This window comes from Toxotes jaculatrix, chromosome 9 (genome assembly GCF_017976425.1).
Source record: "Toxotes jaculatrix isolate fToxJac2 chromosome 9, fToxJac2.pri, whole genome shotgun sequence".
Classification (NCBI taxonomy): Eukaryota; Metazoa; Chordata; class Actinopteri; family Toxotidae; genus Toxotes; species Toxotes jaculatrix.
In genome coordinates, this window is record NC_054402.1 from 24,756,846 (window position 1) to 24,769,656 (window position 12,811).

The 12,811-nt window shown below is 39.6% G+C and overlaps 1 long non-coding RNA gene across 3 annotated transcripts in view; it reads right to left on the reverse strand.

The window, feature by feature from the left end:
- The window catches only part of LOC121187776, a 99,115-nt gene that overhangs the window by 19,187 nt on the left and 67,117 nt on the right, over positions 1-12,811 (reverse strand). For all 3 annotated transcript variants that reach the window (XR_005894627.1, XR_005894626.1, XR_005894625.1), the window contains exon 4: positions 190-279. This is a non-coding gene — a long non-coding RNA (uncharacterized LOC121187776). The remainder of the gene's footprint in view (positions 1-189; positions 280-12,811) is intronic.

The following is a 12,811-nucleotide window of genomic DNA, read 5'->3' on the forward strand; positions in this document are numbered from 1 at the left end:
AATGTAAATTCTAGGAGACAAAGGAACATTCAGTGAAGTTAGTATGCTTACATCAACATGGCAAAATGTGCTCGCATAACCTTATGTAATTTGTCTCAATCAACCTTTAAATGTCGCACATGCTCAGGTAAATAAACACTGAATGACAGATTAAGAATATTCTTAACTCTTAACTCAAGGTTCACTCACTTGATCATCCAAAGTTCTGTTCTTACGCTGTAAAAGGATGAAGAATTCACTCCCGAGCTTCAGAAACAAGCCATTAGGTGAATGTAGAGCCTGTGAATATTAGATCACAAATATACTCAGTTAGAACCAATCTCAATGTTCATGAATTAAGAAAATGAGCACAAAGTAGGACTACCTTTGAAAATATTCTTCTTCTCCGTTTTGAATTAGCAATTTTCAGATTCAGATATAGAAGTTTTAAGGAGCTCAAAAGGAACCACGAGAATGTGGTTCCAGCAGAGCTTTGTGAAATCCTGATAGATAATTAGGTAAACATTAGACTTTTGGGTATACACTGCAATCATTTGTCACTTTGGGTGTGTTTAACAGCCCCTTACTTTGCTTTCTGGAAGAACAGGTGTGGGGGAATGCCACATGCTGCTGTTCTAGCTAACGTGCTGCTACGTGCTATAGGTCCTACGTGAACATACAAACTTCTCTAGTGTTTCCACTGAAGGTGAGCACTCATTCAGTCCATGTACCTGGGCAAACTTTTCCCTACAGAGTTTCCAAACTTTTGTCTCTTTTTATTTTTACCAACACAATCTCTAAATAATCCAACTACAAAAGCAAGCAAGCACAAATATACCAAATATCAAACCAGACAAACGCCTGATGACTTATGTCTTATTCTCTGCTCTGAATGAGGAGCAAAAGACAAAACCTCATTTGATCTGTCTATTTTTGTGTGATCTAATGATACGTCCCTGGCCCTGGCTTTGATACTGGTTCCAGTACAACCTCTTGCACAAAGATAGCTAGCATAAAGTTTCCTTCAGGGAGCAAAAAACGAACAAGTGCCTGAACAAACATTTACTATTCAAGCTTTTCGAGTTATGTGTTTGCTGCAGTCTTCATAATCCCTTAAAGCTGCTTCTCATACAGAAATGAAAGGTGTAGTACGCCATTTCAAAGATCATGGGTTCTGCCTCAGACACACCTGATGAACCTGGACTTGAGTTTTACTGTGTTGGACTGTAACCATGGCTGATGGGTCTGACTGTAGCCGCTCTCTGCAGGCTAACTACATGCTGCTTTGACATGAAATATTATAGAACAATTAGTCAAGCCAGAGTGCTGTCCTCCTACTTTGAGACTTGATTAATCCTCAGATTAAATCTCGTCCAACTTTTAATTCAAACAGCTCCTTATTAACTAAACACAACGCAAATAAGGTCTCCATACGTGTGCTGTTTTACATTTTGTTGAAGTTTTCTTGCACTTTCTTTCATGCAGTATGAGTGGCTTGTCTTTTATTTTCTTCAGGCACAGAATATCACCCCTCTCCAAAATTCAGCGTCTGTACTCTTTCCATCTTCTCTCCTCTCTTCTCTCTCTTCTCCCTCTGTCTGATATTCTGGTCACGCACAACTGCGGCAGCCCTCCTCCAATCGCTGGCATTAATCCACACCTCAGACCCCCCAGACACACAGTCTGGTCTCCTACAATGTACCTCAGCTCCAAAACTTTCCCAGACACATTTGGCCTTCTCTCTATCGCTTACCTCTCCCTCCCTCTTCAGCCCCTTTTCTTTCACTCGGTCTCCCCATGGCTCTTCATCGTCCAGTTTCATTTGCTCTGCCCCTTTCTTTCTTTCTATTCAGCCATGGCCTGTCTGACAAAAGTATCTCCTAATCTTGCTCAGAGCCCATTTGACATAAAATGGCGGCACCACAACCGACCAATACTGACTGTTCTTCGAACACTGGAGAGTAGCGCTGCTCTCATTTTAGATGAGAATTGTTCAAACATTTTCAAGTCGCAGGACCCCTGCTATAGTAAAGTCCCGGATCCCATTCATCAAGATATGTGCAAACCCGGGGTTCAAAACCTCAGTCTCTTAAAGTCTGCAATTCTGATCATTAGAAAACAGGTTTTAGCCACATATTTCTGCATCTGGATCTTGTTTGGCTGATCATTTTCCATATACCCCCAAATTATTTTTTATTTTTATTTACCCCGATTTCATTACATATAATTGTGTTGTAGACATTATAACATTACTTCAAGAGTTTTCCGACACAGCTGCAACAGTTTGATAGAATTTTTTTGCATGAGCTAAAACATCAGTGGTAATGCTGCTGCTTTTGTGTCTATCTCTAAAGAAATAAGGGTTTTTTTTTTTCTTTTTTTCCATTTTGTGCTGACATTCAACAAAAATCCTACAGGAAGCAACCAAACCAATATCTTCACCACAGTAACCTCAATAGACCAGAATGTGATGCAGACAGTAAAGACCTGGGGATCACTCTGCAAAAGGTACAGTAAGACGGAAATAGATAAGGCAGGTTAAGTAAAAAAAAAAAAAAACAATACATACAATACTTTATTATGCTATTCAGCACATATGCACTCACTGAGCACTTTATTAGGAACATCTTTTTATACATCTTTATATACCTGCTTACTCAATTACAATCAAGCCAATCACGTGGCAGCAATGCAAAGTACAAAATCCACCAACAACTGTTTCCAAGAGTTTAACTCAGAATGGAGCCAAAAAGAAAAAAAAAAACAACATCCAGCAAAGCCTTGTTGATGAGAGAGGTCAGAGGTCAGACTGGTTGGAGCTGATAGAAAGGCCACACTAACTCAGATAACCACTCTGTACAACTGTGCTGAGAATGAACAACACATCCAACCTTGAGGTGGATGGACTACAACAGCAGAGACCACGTCAGGTTCCAGTTCTGCCAGCCAAGAACAGAGATCTGAGGCTGCAGTGAACACAGACTCACCAAAACTGGACAGGCTCTACCACATCCCAAAGGGATGTACAGCAGAAGTACGGAACATGTACAGTAGTATTAGCACGGTGTTCCTTATAAAGTGCACAGTGAGTGCAGTATTGTAATGATTCAACTACAACAAGGAAGAAATACCACTCAAATATTTATTAAATAAGGTTCACAGAAGGAAGTCATAAAAGCAGAAGGGCACCTGCTGGGGACCACCACAGAATGAACTCATCAATTGTTTACCTAATCTTCACTGGGGGATGCCAAGCTCCTTAACATTCTTGTACTGCACGGCCACTAATTTATTGCATGCTGACTAATTTATTCTTTGGCAATCAACTCCTAGGAAAGAAAAGACCCTCTGCAAAAGCCACTAATCAGTATCTGTTGGCTTGGACTTGTAGTCTCCCCTCTGACAGTGTTTTCCTCATAAGGGTTTTAACGTTTATCTGTGATCTAGCTTGGCTCCGATCTTGGGAATCTTTCTGTTGTGCTGGGAAAAGACAAAGCTAAGAGGATTGAATTCAGAGCTGCAGGCAGACATGATGGGAAGTGTAGATAGAAAGTGGAATAAGAGAGTCCTCCTGGTAGATAAAGGTTCATCAAAGACACAGCTAATAAGGAATGAGTTTTATTTCAATGAGACGTGATTATGAGGGGATGTCCGCCTCCCTCCCACCCACATAGACTGTACATTCAGTCCCTTACAAGTTGACCATGATCTTTACTTAATCTTAACTATATATGTTAGTCACTTTACCCTAACCATACCTTAACTGTTGTTTTTCCCGTAAGTATGATCTTTCCCTCACCTGACCTGTACTGTAGTTGCCATGGGTTTGATGTTGTTGCAATCAAGAATTATTTAAATGCCAGCAAAGGATGTTAAAAAAAACCAAAAACAAATATTTATTCTTTTCAGGTTGGCAAAGGCTCAGAAACAGAATCCAGACCAGGTAAAGGTCTAGGGCTGAGTACTGAACCTCTATCTTTATTACATCCAACTGTCCAAGATGTGTTTGTAGCATGCAGTAAAAACTGTCAATGTCTAACTGTCAGTGTCTTTCCTTTTTTTACTACTAAGTTTTGTTCTTAGTTTCATAAATCCTCCATGGCAGCTGACAAGAACAGTGATATTAATTGATTCTGCAAAACTCCAGCTTATTCAGTGCCAGCGTTTTTAAAATTCTCACTTTGGAAATCTGCACACAGCAAGTTACAGCATGGTTGAGGGAACACAAACGTAAACCCTGACCTATTCACCCATGCTGCCCACCTTTCCACATAAAGTGCACACTGCCTCCTGCATTGGTATTACATGGAGCTCATTCCTGTGGATACTGGGCTGATTTTATTTAAGTCTCTGCATCAATCAGGTTGTTACTATAAGAGATGGGATCCTATATGAACACAAAGATTTCTGCCAAATTTCTGCCATGTCATTGTGATGACATATAGGGCTGTTTGCCCGATAAAGCAGATCAGCTGAGAGTTAAACTCTAAATAAATAAAACCTAAGGATGCCTTTCCCTTGGTCTTTAGCTTTGATTCTTGCTCATTTAGTTGTGAATATTTAACATTCTACACAAATACTTAAGATCCGACATCGAGTTTTTAGTCTTCTAAATAAAAAACAGCTTTGTAGTTTTTTCACTCATTGCACAAAAAATATTCATTTATACTTAGTCACTTGTAATGTAATATAAGGCTTATGAATCATATCTACCACATTGGAGGTGGATGATGACTTCATGACATCAGTGTTTACTAAAAAGTCATTGTGGCTCTTGTATATCGGCAAACAAATTCATCGGTCTAACCCGACGCCCAGTCTTTTGTTTGCCTTTCTTGCTGCCCTTTTGTTTCCTCCATTGTGCCAAATGCTCCCTCGTTCTCTCCTCACAATCACTTTTGCCTTCCTCGCCTTTCTTCCTCCTCTTTCCATCTCTCTCCACGGTCCGCCACCCTCCTCCCCCCTCCCTCCTCTGTGTTTGTGTCCTCATCTGACCCTGCTTGGCCTGAATTGCTGTTGGTGCCCATTTGGATCGGGCACAGCTGGTGCTGCTGCTGAAAGCCGAATGCCATTACCGCCGCTGTCTACTGTCTGTTCTGTCTGCCTGTGTGTCTGAGAGACACATCTTCCTAACGATATTAGCCCTATTTCTCAGATTTTTATAGTTTTAATTCCCTAATTTCACTCACTCCTGCATGTTCTTTATTTTCTATTGTGTCCTTTTTATTTCCCTCATCCAGGGGGATCATTTAAATTTTTATCTTATTTGGACTGCCATTCAGAAAATGGGGAGAAATTACAAAAATAAACACATATTAAGATACGATGAATAAACATAAACATGTCAGCCTTTTCAGAAGAGGACCATACAAAGCATGGATGAGTGGAAGGGGGCATTTGTGCTCCTCACAATCTAATTATGGGTCAGTAGAAACCAGGAAGTGGAGAGTGTGACTTTGCAGCTGACTGGACAGCGATGGCTCACTTTGTGTCAGCTGCCAATAAACTTAGTGAAAGCAAAGGAGCAAAATCAAAGGCGCCTGTGAAGAGCAGAGAGCGAGCAAGAAGCTCTGATAACATTTGTTCGAAGCAGTGCTCATAAGTACCTGATAAGAAGGATAAGTATATTCTAATTGTTATTATCAAATGTAATATTTAATAGAGCATGTGTAAAGTTAATGACACAGGTGATTAAATTGTAAAGCATTACTCTGTGCTCGTAACGGGATTATGATGTTTGAAGATTGTTCGTATTCTCAAAGGAAGTGGTGTTGGAATTGGTGGTATTCCTGATGACAATAAAAGCTGCTGCTGCACTAAACGCTCACCAGTCTTCATTTGGTGCTCAGCCATGCCTGTCAGGAAGCATCAATAGCTCCAGTCTGCAGAGCTTTTGTATCACATGTAGAAAATATGAAAAGGATGCTTGTAAATTACAATGACTTTCATTATTATGACAACCAAAGGAGCTGCAGGGCTTAAGGAGGCTTGGGGGGTGAAAAATTATGATTTTTTTTGCAACATTGCACGGGGAATTATGATACACTGAGCTCAGTGTTTAAGGCATGAAACCGGGATCAAGGCTTTCATAACATGAACTGGATCATCCCGTTTTGAGTTTGACCTCCTCCTTGGTGGCCTTTAGAGGAAAAAAGAAAAAATAATAATAAATAAAAGGAATAAGGGAAATAAAAATCATTTCAAAGGTGAGAGCAGCACTGAACTCTGATTTGATGTTAGTGTGGATAAATCTCACTTATGGGTCAGTTTTCTGTTTTTTAATAACATTAATTCAGTCTCAGAATAAAATGATAAACATTTTGGAATTTTTGACTTTTTGAATTTTGTGATATTTATTCAAAGAAACTTTGTCAAAGAAGCTATTTCTCTATACCACAGTCAGAAAGAATCCTCTCTTCTGATTGGCTGGCTGGTATGGATACCTACAGCATGACGCAGGTGTTTGTTACTGTGCACCAGAATTAAACAACAGGTAAAGACAGAGGTTATTATTTCTGTGTAAAATCTAACACAACTCAGGTTTTAATCAGATTAGAAATATTATGGAACATTGAAAATGTAATACCTGAAATTTTATACATTTATATGGTTTTTGCCTTGTGAGTAATTTTATTGCTCTATTGTCGAGTTTTATGTTGATTACAAAATGATCTTTGCATGTAAAGTGTTAACACTGAAACATTAAATGGTGAATTGCTGATTTTCTCTGCGAGGCATTTTGGTGAATAATAAAGCACATTGGTTTTGGGGGGGCGACTCTGATATTAACATTTTGTTAGATACATGAGACTGACAGGAATGGGAAGGTCACAATAAGCTGAAAAGCTAAATAGAATCTTTTTACATTGGTTTACAAAAAAAAAAAAATTATCACTGAAACATATCTAAACAGATTCAAGGGTTCTCTTCAGAATGAGAATCTATTCAGAATGGAAAAGTCTTTTTACCAATATGTTACACCAAAAACTCTCCTCTGAAACACTATATGAATATATATTTTTTAAAATGTTGGTGAGCAGCAGAAGGCAGGCAGGTGGAACACCCCGTTTATTAAATATTAAAGAAACTCGTCCTTAAAAACAAAAAAGACAAAAGAAAGAAAAGGTTAAAACACCTTGACAGTGTTTACAGATCACAGTATTTTGCATTGCCTACCAGAGGTGGACAACACTGACTGTATAATGTGTGATATTAAAAAAAGAGCCTGCATAATTTAATGGCATGCTCCATATGACAGCAAACTCATACAATTAGCTTAATATGTTTTTATTTTTAGCCTGCAGAGCTGCAGCCTCTTGTAGATGAAACTAAGGTTTGGAAGCAGGAGCTACCATGTTTTTAATCAGACACTCAGCCCATATTAGTGAGCTGCAAACTCACAAATGACCCATAACAACAGATATGTTGCTCCAAGGTTTTGTTGTATTTTTTTTTTAAACTGTGATTGGCATAAAAAACCCACAGCCCTGTGGACTGATCTGTCTGTGAACAGAGTCATTCAGGCAGCCGCATGTAACCAATCAGATTCCAGGCAGAATTTTTGGCACTATCCAATCAGACGGGAGGATTTCAATCAAGTGTGGAAGCAGTTGGAGGTTAAAGTAGTGGGATGCAGTTAAATGCTTTGTGATCCTGAGGGTAGTGTAACAAAGTGCATGCTTCATTGTGAAATGGATGTACAGCACAGTACTGTCCCTGAAGGTCCACAGTTGGTCCCTGCCAGAGACCTGAGGTGTGCTGCTGCTGTCTGCTTGACATTCAAATTTTATGCCAAAACTTTGTTCCAATCAAAATATTAATTTTTTTGGAACGAAATAAAATTGTCTCTCTGATCAAAGAGAGATCATCATCTACCACATCCACTGTTGCTGTTGGGTGATACGCCTGTAATGTCAGGCTGTCCATGTTGACCACACAACATTTACTTCAGCCATGGAGGACATGGAGAGAAACAAGATTTGAGCAAGTTAATTACATCGTTGGTAGCAATTAAAATTTCTCTAGACATTGATGACTGTTCTTCTTTAAAGCCAATTAAACAACAAAGGCAATTAACTTGAAAAGTAGGGTTTGTCTCTTCATCAGTGTCCAACATATTTAATCTCTTTAGTATATTTTTAGCATTTTAAACTGTGGCCAATTTACCCGACCAAGTCTCTAAGAGGAAATATAATAATACCTTACATGTCAGTGGTGTCAGTACTGCAGGTTTACTGCAGGTTATAGAGTCAAGTAAATGTAAGGCTGAATAAACTAAATAAACCCATGCAGGTAAAGTAGGTAAATAAATGGGAAAAACAACTCTGAAACTCCTTGAGGCTGCTAAGGTGAGCACATAAAATAATGTAACTTTAATACATCTCTACTTCTGTAGTTGTTCATTTGTGTGTTTGTAAATTATGGATTCGTGCTCACAAAGTCATGAAAGCTGAGGGTGTGAGCTCCACCTTGTGCATGCACAACACCAACTTTTCCTCACAATGTAGGAAATGGTGAATTCAGAATAGATGTATTTTTTTTCTCCTGCAGCCATTTCCAGGCTCTTTTCATTTCCATTTAAACACTGTTCTCACCTCCTCTGCTCCATTCACCATACGTTGTTATATCTCTCCCCCCTGCCATTGTTCTTTTCACACAGCATTTCTTAATTATAATTCCACAGAACAACTTTTTAAGCCGGCGCCTTTTGTCTGAAACCGTTCTCTTTGACCCTTCCACTTTGACTATTTGCTGCTGGTTACGCTGGTGACAGTTATTTCACATCCTGCATGTATCGTACTGTAACAGTAGGTCCAATTGCACAAACCTGTAATTCTCATGAACAGCAGTTTCTGAAAGCAGAGGCAATCAGCATGTTGTTACGACTTGGGCCCCAGTGCACCAAAACACATTGTTTAATTAGACTTCATCTTGATTGCCCATTCAGTAAAAACTTTGTGTGCTACAGTAGGTGAGCAGCTCCAGTTGATTGGAGGAACAGAGTTGCAAGGTACTGGATGTTACTCTGAGAGTAGCTGGATCATGTTCATTGCCTTCTGATGTAAAGTACAGCAAAAAGGTCAGAAATGACTTGTTGGTGTTGATCATCACTGGTGTGTTGATATGACTGATTTGACTGAGATAACCCACAAGTCCTCCAACCTTACAGGTTATTTGTTCCTGCTGTCTGATACGACCCACAGGAGTGTTTCCTGAATTAGCGCCCATTTGGGGAATATGTTGAAAAGACTGATGCTGACACACTACACCTAGAGGTCACCTACAATGTAAACTATAGGTTGTAATAAGCCAATACTTTTCTATGTGCCAGTCTCCAGTCAGTGATTATTTTCATCACTGATTAATCTGCAGTTCATTTCATTTAACTTATTTGATTGAAATTGTTGCTCATTAATTTACAGTTGATCATCAAACTGACAAACTGTTTCAGCTGAACACTCTTGTAAATAAAAGAATAAAAAAATAATTAAAAAAAGTTTAAAAAAAAGAAATAGAAAAAACACATGGGAACATGCTTAGTATAAAATATAGTAACTACACGATGTGCATATCTGCATCAGTTTTTTGTATTACACTTAATCTTAAGACTAAAGAAGAAGAACACTTGTGATGTGACACTTGTGACACCACCATTTTTCCAACAGAGCCCCGCCCACTGCAAAACAGTGAGATGAGGACAGAAGCAAACATTAAAAGAAACATGACAAATTCAGGTGTCTCTACCTGGAGGGATGAACACCATTCCTCCAAAAGATATTCCCTCAGTTGGTGTTTGGATGATGGTGGTGCAGAGCACTGTCTAACACGCCATAGGTGTTCAACTGGGTAGAGCTCTGGCCACAGCATTAGATTCATATCATTTTCCTACTCATCAAGCCATTCAGTGACTCCTCGAGTGCTATGGATGGGGGCACTGTCATCCTGTCATACTGTCAAGTATGACAGGATGGAAATGTTTCCTCATAGGATAAAGTTGATCACTCAGAACAACTTTGCCTTGATTTGCAGAGAGAATCATCAAATGTGCTCAGTCTCTGACCTTACTTAGTGACATCTCTCCTATAGATCTAACTGCAGATGTCACTTTAGTCACTGTTCCTATTGAAACACTAGTCTTTATGACTGAAGCTCCTGCCCAACAACAATCTCTCAGTCAAAGTCATTTAGATCTTTTCCTCTCACCATCTTGGTACAAAGTCAGAATCAGCTGAACCTGCTCAGCAGTTTTATATATGCCACAGAGCATGACTGGATGTTAACTGCTTAATGGTACGATTCAGTGCACCTGTGTGGATGCCTCTGCATTTGTTATGTTTCTCCCCTCATTTACTCAAGTTTTTTCCTTTAATTTGTCACCTGTCTTTGGGTTTTCAGGGAATCTAAGCCACAGTGTTCATTCAATGCTGCATTGTTTTTTTTAGCAAAGCATATGAACAGTGTTGCATTGGAGAATTTCAGTTTATTTTATTAGATGAACGGTTTTTGGTAGCAAAACTCAGGTATCACTGAAAGCTATGCTGAGCAGTTTTCAAACAAAATGCAGGCAAAAAGATGAAAGTCATCATTCAAACTGAATTATTAGTCAATAAAATCACAAGCTTTTGTATTTCGGAAGAAAAGACCTTGAATGCACTGTGACTACAAATTGTTGTAATTCTGGCAACAAAGTTTGAAGGACAAACTGATGGCCATTCAAAAGTGACGTAGGTCATTGTCTTTTCTCTAACAACTGTTTATGTATCTGACCTGGTTGCTTTGTAGAGCACTTGAAGTAACCCTGCCCTTTTGCTGTCCTTCTCTTTCTTCCTCTCTTGCTCCTTCTCTCTTTCTGTTGTTTTCATGTACCAGTCCCCCATGAAGGACAGCTGCTGTGAGCTGACAACCTGGCTGCCTGCCATTCGTTACTCTGCCAGTCGACCAATACCCATCATGCATTTGTCAGACACTGTCTGGGCTGCTGTTGCTGTTGCTGCTGCTGCTTCTGCAGAGCTGTGACATGAATTCAAGAGAGAAAATCTGTGGTTTTGTTCATCGCGTCGTTTTAAGATGAGATTCGTTTCTTGCTTTAGAGCTTTGTACCAAAGGAACTGCACATACCCGAAATGAGTTCAAAAGCCGGGTGTAGCAATAAATCTGATTTACTGCTACACCCCAGATTATAAAAGCATCTTAAATCCATCTCATGATAGAAAATAGAAAAATACCACCAACTATCAGTGGCATTGGCATTCCTCAGAAAATACAATGTGAATTTGCCCTACAAGTATGCTGACAAAAATTCCAGAGAGCCGGCAGCAGGGGAGTCTGGCATTGACCCAGAGACAAAAACACAAAGAGAAATGTCTGATCGTCAGCAAGGAGACATCTGGGTTATTTCAAGGCCAGAATAAAGCAAAGCCAGAGACAAGCTTTTCAGAAAAGGAGGCAATCCTTGCGCGCAATCACCCCACAGAATGATCAAGATGAAGGCCAAGGAGATATTTCCACTGTGGAAGATGATAACCCTTATTCCTACTCGTACTTATGGGTGTAGTTCAGGATATTTTGGACTATTCTTGTCCATAGCTTCTTAGGACTATACTTCAGAATTAAATAGATGCTAGGCTCTTTTCTGCAAGGTGTGCCAAAGTGTCAAATGACCCTTTTCAACTTCCCTGTCCTCCCCAGTCTCCATTCCTACTCAGTCTCTCACCAGATCTGAATGTTTCCAAACCCTGTTTTACATTAAATGACAGAGTTTTTCTTTCTTTCTTTAAATCAGACATAAATTGCACCACACACCAGTCACCCAACATAAAAATACATCCTATTCTAAATTGAGATATAATTCACTACAGTCACTACAGTATTTTTGCTGTGCAAATAGCTTAAATGTTCTGAATGCAGTTAGCAAACATTTGATAGTTGGGTGCAGCTATAGTGAACAAAATGTTGCAGCTACCTGGAACTGGAACAGCTAGCTGTGGTAGGTCTCAGGCACATGGACTGTGTTGGTGCCTGAGAGCACCTGCTATTTTGGAGCTATGTGATGATCACACATTATCTTCTCAACCAATCACATTACTTGTCACATCGCTCTGTGACAATAAAAATAAAAATAAAATAAAATGGGTATGCTCGAAATGAACTAGTTTGTACAACGTGTCTTCAGAACATCTCTGAAGGCACAACTGTTTCTAGCTGTTCAGAATGGCCACACCTGATGGCACGGTGATAAACCTGTCGTCATAGAGACAGGGGAGACTTTCTGACAGTCCCTCCTCAAAGGAATTCATGGTGCACACTCCAAAAGTTGCAGAGGTAAAAACAGAGAGCTTGGCAGTGCCTACTTTCTCATCTCTGCACACCTGGCCAATCACTGTGTGAGGCAGGTGCTTGCAAAGTTGTTGGTTTTGGAAAGCTACAAAAATTGTCAAGCACTCCCCCAGTTCTGACACCAGGAAGGTGTACGTGGACAGGACCTTCCTCTGAAGCACACTGACCACTTAAATAACTTGTTCTTCCAGATAGATGTTAGATGTTGGCAGCTGTGGCTCAGGATGCTGTCCTCTGATTAACATGTCAAAGTCAAAGTGTGCTTGGGCAAGACATTGAAACCCAAACAAGGTCCTGATGGTCAGACCAGCACTTTGCATGCTAGCCTAGAGTCATTAGTGTGTGTATGAATGGGTGAATGAGTGCTTTAGATAAAATCACTACATAAACGCAGCCATTTACCAGTTGGCAAGTGTAACAATGCATTTATGAGATTAGTTTATAAAGAGCAAACAATGCAGAAGTTGGTAACATGCTGATTTTGCAAAAGTACTTT